Raw genomic sequence first — 8,507 nt, forward strand, 5'->3', positions numbered from 1 at the left:
GCAGCGCCCCAGTGTGGATAAGCGATTTAGAATAATGAATGAATAAATCAATAAATTTGTCTGGAGTACATATTAAAGGGTCCACAGAAAAATGTGCTTCACATTTAAGGAAATATCAGACAGTTTGGACATTCTTGACATGTAAAGTTTGCCATGCCTTTAAATGTCAATACATTATATAAAAACCTTTGATTTATTTTTCCTATCTGTAAAAATGCAGAATATTCTTTCATCATGAGAAATAAACAGGTATGGACTTCGAATTAACTTAATTTTACTGGTTATTACCAATGGCGGTTCTAGACCAGTTTTAATCTGGGGGCCAAGGAGGGGCCAGTGTTTATTTGTAATAAATACGGTGCAACTTTTTCTAATATTTCGGTAAAATATTAGCACTGTTGATTTCACCTTTAAGATTGCCATTTTATTCCATATTTACCGTAAAAAAAACTATATAAATGCTGCATGAATTAAAGATTTTACCATTAAATATTACAGTATATTTCTGTTAGAGATATGGTGTTTAGTACATTTAACAGTGAGAAAAAGTAGCCCATGTTTACAAAAAATAAATTCAAAAATTACAGTGATGGCTTATATACATACAGTGTATTTTACAGTAGAGTAATGTATTTGTTTTTTTTTAACTGTAAAAAATACTGTTTTGGCTGAATTAACCCATATATCATTTTACGTCTTTTACTGTCATGGTTTAGCAGTTTTCACCGTAAAATCTACAGACATTTTTTACAGTGTAAATTGATTATTTTATCATTAATGTGACACAGGGGCCACAGCAGGGGCCAAGGGCTTCTTCACAGGGGCAGTGGCCCCTGGAGGCCCCTGTGTAGAACCGCCACTGGTTATTACACAACCCAAAGTTCTGGTTCTGGGAGAGTGCAAGTGTTCACAAAATAGTTTCAGTTTTACTGTTGACTGCATTCCATGTGCATGATTGTATCAAAGCTTTATAGATCACCTCAGGTCAAACAACCCACAAATGAAAGTGTTAAACACGGGGCACACAAAGTAGAAGAAACTCATCTTCGTTTATTAGAAGAGCTATGTATATGGTGTCTTTATGAAGAACATTGTAATTAGTACCAGTTCAGAGTTAGTGTAAATGTTTGTTTTTTTTTCAACTTTTGCACTCATACGCAGGTGATGGGCACTACTACATTTATTGCACATTTTTTGTTGTTGTGCTAATTTAGAAGGACAGAGGAAAGGCTTAATTCTTCTGCACTTCTAGACAAAATTAAAGCATTTCACAAAACATATAATCAGTGGTGGAGAGTAACTAAGTACATCTACTCAAGTACTGTACTTGAGTATAATTTTAAGGTACTTGTACTTTATTGAGTATTTACATTTTGTGACTTTATACTTCTACTTCACTACATTTTGAGGCAAATATTGTACTTTTTACTCCACTACATTGAGCTGACAGCTTTAGTTTCTTTTCAGGTCGAGATTTAACATTAAAAACATGATACATTTAAAGTTATTAGAGTTATTTTTTATCAAATCTTAAAACAGTATATTAAGTAATTAAATGAACCCTGTCTTTACAAAATTAAAACACTGCTTACATAAAAGCATCAATACAAATGATGTAAAAATATAAATTTGGAATATATAAAACAATCTGAGTAGATCCATTCTGCATAAAGAGTACTTATACTTTTGATACTTTAAGTACATTTTGATGCTGATACTTTTGTACTTTTACTTCAGAAACTTTTGAATGCAGGACTTTTACTTGTAGTGGAGTAATTTTACAGTGTGGTATTGGTACTTTTACTTAAGTAAAGGATCTGAATACTTCTTCCACCTCTGCATATAATGCAGAAAACTAAACTTAAGGGATTATAAATTGTGTCATACTTACCTTGTTTAATAAATTAAATGTTCTTTCCTCTATTACCTACAGATGTCTGAAAAGTTAGTATGAGCAGAAATGTGTTGGCCTTCTCCAAAGAAGAATGAAAGAATACATTGTATGTACTCTGTATTCTTTCATTAGTTTATTTATTATCCTTAACCACTCCTCTGAACTGGAGCCAGTCCCAGCTGACACTGGGAGACAGACTGGTAACCATAGATAAGCCGCTAGAACAGTGGTGGAAAATAACTAAGTAGCCTACATCTACTCAAGTACTGTACTTGAGTATTATTTTGAGGTACTTTCACTTAACTTGAGTATTTCTATTTTATGTAACTTTATACTTCTACTCAACTACATTTTGAGGCAAATATTGTTCTTTTTACTCCACTACATTTAGCTGACAGCTTTAGTTACTTTTCAGGTCGCGATTTAACATAAAACACATGATAAAAAAGTAATTCTAATATTTTTAATTAAAACTCATAACAGTAAATTAAGTAGTTAAAATGAGCTCTGTATTTACAAAATTAAACACTGCTTACATAAATGCATCAATACAAATCTAATATATTTAGAATATATAAAACTGAGTGGGTTCATTCTGAATAACGAGTACTTTTACTTTTGATACTTGAAGTACATTTTGATGCTGATACTTTTGTATTTTTACTTCAGTAACAAATTAAATAAATGAAGGCTTGAAATGTTTCATTCTCTGTGTAATGGATCTATATAATGCGTTATTTCCACTTTTTGAATTGAATTAGTGACATAAATAAACTTTTCTATGATATTATAAGTTATTGTGATGCACCTGTATATTGATGTACACTTGGGGAATGTTTCATGTTGTGTACAGAAGCTATTGAATTGGAAAAACTGCAATGTGTGCAGAACTGGAAACTGGAAGTAACATTGCATGCAAAAAGTTAATGCCTGATAAATGACACTGTATAGCCAAATACAAAGACACTATATAACTCTTGCCAAGCTCTAGCTCAGTGTGTGGACATATAATAAGGGAGGAATTGTTTTGCGTGGAAGTAAATATAAAAGAACCGAAACAGAAATAAAGGCTCTGTAGAGCAAAATGTTTGAACCAAACTCAATTCGTCCCACTGCTGAAATGATGACCCTGGTCCCAACCTTTAGCATCCAGTCAGGCAAAGTGGGTGGCATACAACTTTTTCTGTGTTTGAGACCACACAAACACACAATGAAGATGCAGATGTGAGCCAGTTCACATCTGCCCACATCAGCACGAGAGAGCAAAGAACATTTTTTTCTTCTATTTCTTGTTCATTTCAATGCCTGGTACAACTAAAGGTACATTTGTTTGGACAAATATAATGATAACAGCAAAAATACATCAAAAGACAGTAATTTAAGATCTGATATCTAGCGATTTCCATGCTTTTCTTGATAATGATTTTGGTTATTATCAAGAAAACCATGGGAAATGTCTAGATATCAGTTCTTAAATGAAACTTGTATGGGCTATTTTTGTTGTTGTCATTATATTTGTCCAAACAAATGTACCTTTAGTTGTACCAGGCATTGAAATGAACAAGAAACTGAAGAAAACAAGGATGATCCAATATTTTTATATATATATATATATATATATATATATGATAGTTGCAATACACCCAAGGCATGTTTTCATACTATTCAGATGATTCAGGTTGTTGGTATCTGTTAATCATTGCCATTGTCTTGTCTTTAGACAGAGTAGTACACTACATTGCATTAGTCACCATTAAGTACAAAACTTTCAGTTTTTGGTAGTTTCAAGATGAATATTTGTCATGTCAGTAGAGTTTTTAGTTAGCTATGCTTATCATCCTCTTCCCAAATACCCTCCAACTGCAAAACATTATGTTATCCTTTGCTAACTGAACCTTCTTAAGCACAAGATACACTGTTCTAAGATTATGACGCCATTGTATATTGTGCACATTCCTTAAAAATACAGTGGATAATGAAAGTCTACAGACTCCTGTTGAAATGCCAGGTTTTTAATTTCAATTTAAAACATCTTGAAATTGTTGAGTGGGGAAAATAAATAAATAAATAAAATAACGTGCCTACATATATGTACACACCCTTTTATAATTAAGGATGTGGCTGTGATCAGAATGGACCAATCAATTAAAGTGACCCCATATAAAGTTCAGCTGTTCTTGTAGGATTTTTTTCTAACATTTAACCCAGTTGCCTCTTACAGCAAAAACCATGGTCCACAAAGAGGTTGCAAAGCATCAAAGGGATTGTTGGAAAGTATCAGTGATGAGAAGGCTACAAAAACATTTCCAAGGCATTAGATATACCATGAACACAGACAAGACGGTCATCAACAACACTGCAAAAAAAGAAAAGTTGGGTGAACTCAAAATTTCAAGGCAACAAACTTCGATAAAATTTTAAGTTGGACAATTAAATTAAATATTTTAAGTTATGTTATTGAGTTTGCTCAACTCTGAATTCAGATTTTTGTCAACACAACTGTAAGTGGGACTAACTTATAATTTTACATTGTAATAACTTTTAATCCTTACTTCTGCTAACTTCTGCAATGTGCTGAATTGGCACGATTGTAACGCCGCTATGAAATGTCAGCTAATGTTGCGACCACAATCTTGAGTTAGCATTGATACGCTAATGGCTACTCTTGTAGCTGTTACAAGCAGCGCCGCTAGCATCAGTTAGCCGCTAGCATCAGTTAGCCGCTAGCATCAGTTAGCCGCTAGCTTTCACTAATGACCGAATTTCACCGAAATAAGAGTTATCAGAACTATTGTCCCTTGTTGTGAACCCCAACTTAAAGATATAAGTAACAACAACTCACCAACTTGTTTTTGAGCAGACAACTGGCTTCCTTTGTTGTGCTAGCTTACATTATTGCCCTAAATGTCAATAATTTATATTTCCAAGTTTTAACAACTTAAATCACTGTTGTAGGCCAAAAAATACAAGTTGGCTTTTTTGCAGTGAAGTGGAGAAAATGTGGCATTGACATTACCAAGAACTGGATGACCCTCCAAAACTGATTAAAACAACAAGAAGAGGCTGTGCTGAGAAATGCATTGAGGAAACCTATAAAAATTAAATTATCTGACTCCAACAGTAAATCCTCTTACCAATTTCTCTGTGCAGACCGTTTGATGGGGAATGATGAGCAGGAGACGTCCAAGTTCTTAGTTTTTACATTTTATTACAATACGTCAAGAAATGTGCAGTTACAGAGGCTCTGGGTTCAATCTACACGTCCCTGATATGACATTAGGCTGGTCAGTTCATGGAGGTTGAACCCCCTTCTGTCCCTGGAACCCTTTTTTATAACCTAACAATGTTTTACTAATCATGTGGGTAGAACTCTCCAGAAGATGCGTCCCTCTCGAACCGTTGATTCGTCAGTTTTAATCAATATTGTGGACACGTCGTGTCACCAAGCAGAGAAGACAGGTACCTCCCCTTTTCAGCACATCATGTCTGTGACCTGACCTGTTCCCAAAACATTCAACACAACCTCCTGCCTTGTTATGACTTGCAGAGATATTAGTGGAGACACAGATTTCGCAATGTGCATATAAAATATATCTTTTTGTGATGATAGAATCTTACTAAGATCAAGCAGTTGGAATAAATGTATTTAGTTTTGATGTATCTAGAGTAATCATAGTTTTAAACCAATATTAGCACATGATCATTGTATCAAAAGCATCTAACATGATTAATCTATCAATGCATAGAGAGAGGGCACACACACAGTTAGTGAATAACGCATGCATAGATAGTGACCCAGTCAATCAGATAGTGACCCCCATGCACAGAGACAGAAAACAGAGACAGAATAACAGAGACAGAAAAACAGAGACAGCAGCCAAAAGACCCACAGCAACATCAAAGGAGATGCAGGGATGTCTGACAAGTACTGATTGTGGACTACACCGGCAACAAACTCCCTTTTATTTATTTTTTGCAAAGAAAAACAAACATACTCGGCCAAAAGTATGTGGGAAAATGTGTTATGGTCGAACAAGACCAAGGTTGAACTCTTTGGCCATAATTCCAAAAAGTACATTTGGTGCAATACAGTGGTGGTTCTAGACCAGTGTTCCTGTGGGGGCTAAGCAGGGGCCAGTGTTTAATCAGAGGGGCACATTAAAAAAACGGCAAAGATGATATTTAAGCATTCAAAACCTTTATTTTAGCTTATTTAACCCATAAGAACCCAGACCCAGTTATCCATAAAGGAAAGTTATGGGGGATATATTACAGACCAAGTGAACCACACAGAACATATTTATGATGTGGGTTTTTTTGGTCATTCTGTGTCTTTTTTAAGTAATTTAGTGTTTTTTTGGTCATTTTGTGTCTCTTTTTTTGGTAATTTTGTGTCTTTTTTAAGTAATTTAGTTTTTTTCTGTCATTTTGTGTCCTTTTTTTGTGATTTGTGTCTTTTCTGGTCATTTTGTGTCTTTTTTAAGTAATTTAGATTTTTTGGTCATTTTGATACCGCCTCCAGCGGCCCCCAGGTAATTTGAGTTTGAGACCCCTGATCTAGAATACTTAAAGTGTTTGTTACATGGGTGTCACCGTGGGTTCTTATGGGTTAAACGTCTCATTTAAGTATTTTTGGAAGATACAAATACATTGAAACAATGAGACTGACCGACAATAACAATTATTTTTGTACAACAATGACATTTTCTCATTTTTGTGCACAATTGCTTTTTTTATATTTTGGAAGTGCAGGACAGTAATAATGATCTTATTTTATATATATACCCAAGCTTTTATTGAACAATTAAACTACGAAACAATGTTGACATTCTGGGTTCCTTTTGTCTACAATGAGATATTGTTTGAACAAAAAATAGGTAAGAATTGTCCTGTCGTTCATCGTTTTTCATCACTTTATTATTCATTTCAATAATTAATTATTCAATAAATGAATTGATTTGATTCACACAAAAAAACTGCTAAAAAGCTGAAGCTGAAGAGGAATTTCACCTTTCTGCATGACAAACAACCTCTAAATCAGAGGTGTCAAACTCTGGCCCATGGGCCAAATTTGGCCCGCAGTATAATTATATTTGGCCCGCAAGGCAATCCCAAATTATTATTATTATACAGCGCAAATAATACTACAAATCCCAGAATGCTCTGCTGGTGTTCTGGCTTGAACACAGTAGATCAGTGTGGAGTAAACTGAGCAACAATTAAAGTGTCTTTATGCACTTTTTCTTGCTAGTCCAAGGCTTGAATGGCTGCACATTCATTGAAGGATATTATTATTAGTCATTTGGTTTATTATTGTTATTTTATTCTCACATTTCTTTTTAGCCTGTGGAAAAAGATTACTGTTAAATTTAAATTTAAAGAAGGCCGCATATGAAATAAAGGGACATACGATTTTTATTTAAATTTTATTTAAGAAATGAATGCCATTGGTGTGTTTGTTTGTTATATTTGATATTTGATTTTGCATGTTTGCAATATTAAGTTATATCAAGCTTTGCTTGTTCCGTTTCGTTTGAACTTGTTTAGGTCCATTTTTTCAATAAATATCAATGTTGGACCGTGACTTTGTCCAAGTTTTAATATTTTAGTTAAAGTATTTGTATATTTATGTAACTACGGTGTTATAAATATTTCAGTGTGTTTTTAATTTAATTGCACACATTAAAGGTGGGTAAAAATCTGAATTGATTTGACTTGGTCTGAGGTTTTTAAATAAAAAATATATATATAAAACAACTCAAAAACATTTAACATTTTTAGACTTCCACTATCCACTGTATGTCAGAAATATAACAAATACACTATATCTTCTTTTTTAAAATGCATATTATTCCAATGTTTCTTTGTAGTGGGGCGACATAGCTAACCTATTGTTCATTTTGTTATAAAAGCAACAAATTAGGTAGATATTTAGCTTAATGTAATTTGAAAAAGACTGGATATTGGGCCAACGCATATTCACATTCTGATGGCCATGGCTGCCATTTTCCAAAATTGTGATGGTACAATATCCAGTTTTGTTCCCAATATATTTATCAGCACATCTGCCAAATGTGGTGCTTTTATCACAAAATTAACAATTATTGTTAAGATAAATTGAGCTATGCCGCCCCACTATTGTTGGATCTTTACATTCTATGTTTCCATTTCCAATAAAGGATCTGAGTAATTCTTCCACCACTGACTGGGCCTCAAGATCTATTATTATATTATATTATATATATATATATATATATATATATATATATATATATGTATATATATATATATGTATATATATATATATATATATATGTATATATATATATGTATATATATATATATGTATATATATATATATATATATATATATATATATATATACATATACATATACATATATATATATATATATATATATATACATATATATAATATATTTTATACAGTCTATGCTCAAGATCAGCTTCAGTGGCGGTTCTACACAGGGGCCTCCAGGGGCCCCTGCCCCTGTGAAGAAGCCTTTGGCCCCTGCTGTGGCCCCTGTGTCAAATAAATAATAAAATGATCAATTTATAACGATGAACTATGGAACAATTCTCACCTTTTTTTT

Source organism: Centropristis striata, chromosome 13, assembly GCF_030273125.1.
Source record: "Centropristis striata isolate RG_2023a ecotype Rhode Island chromosome 13, C.striata_1.0, whole genome shotgun sequence".
Lineage (NCBI taxonomy): Eukaryota > Metazoa > Chordata > Actinopteri > Perciformes > Serranidae > Centropristis > Centropristis striata.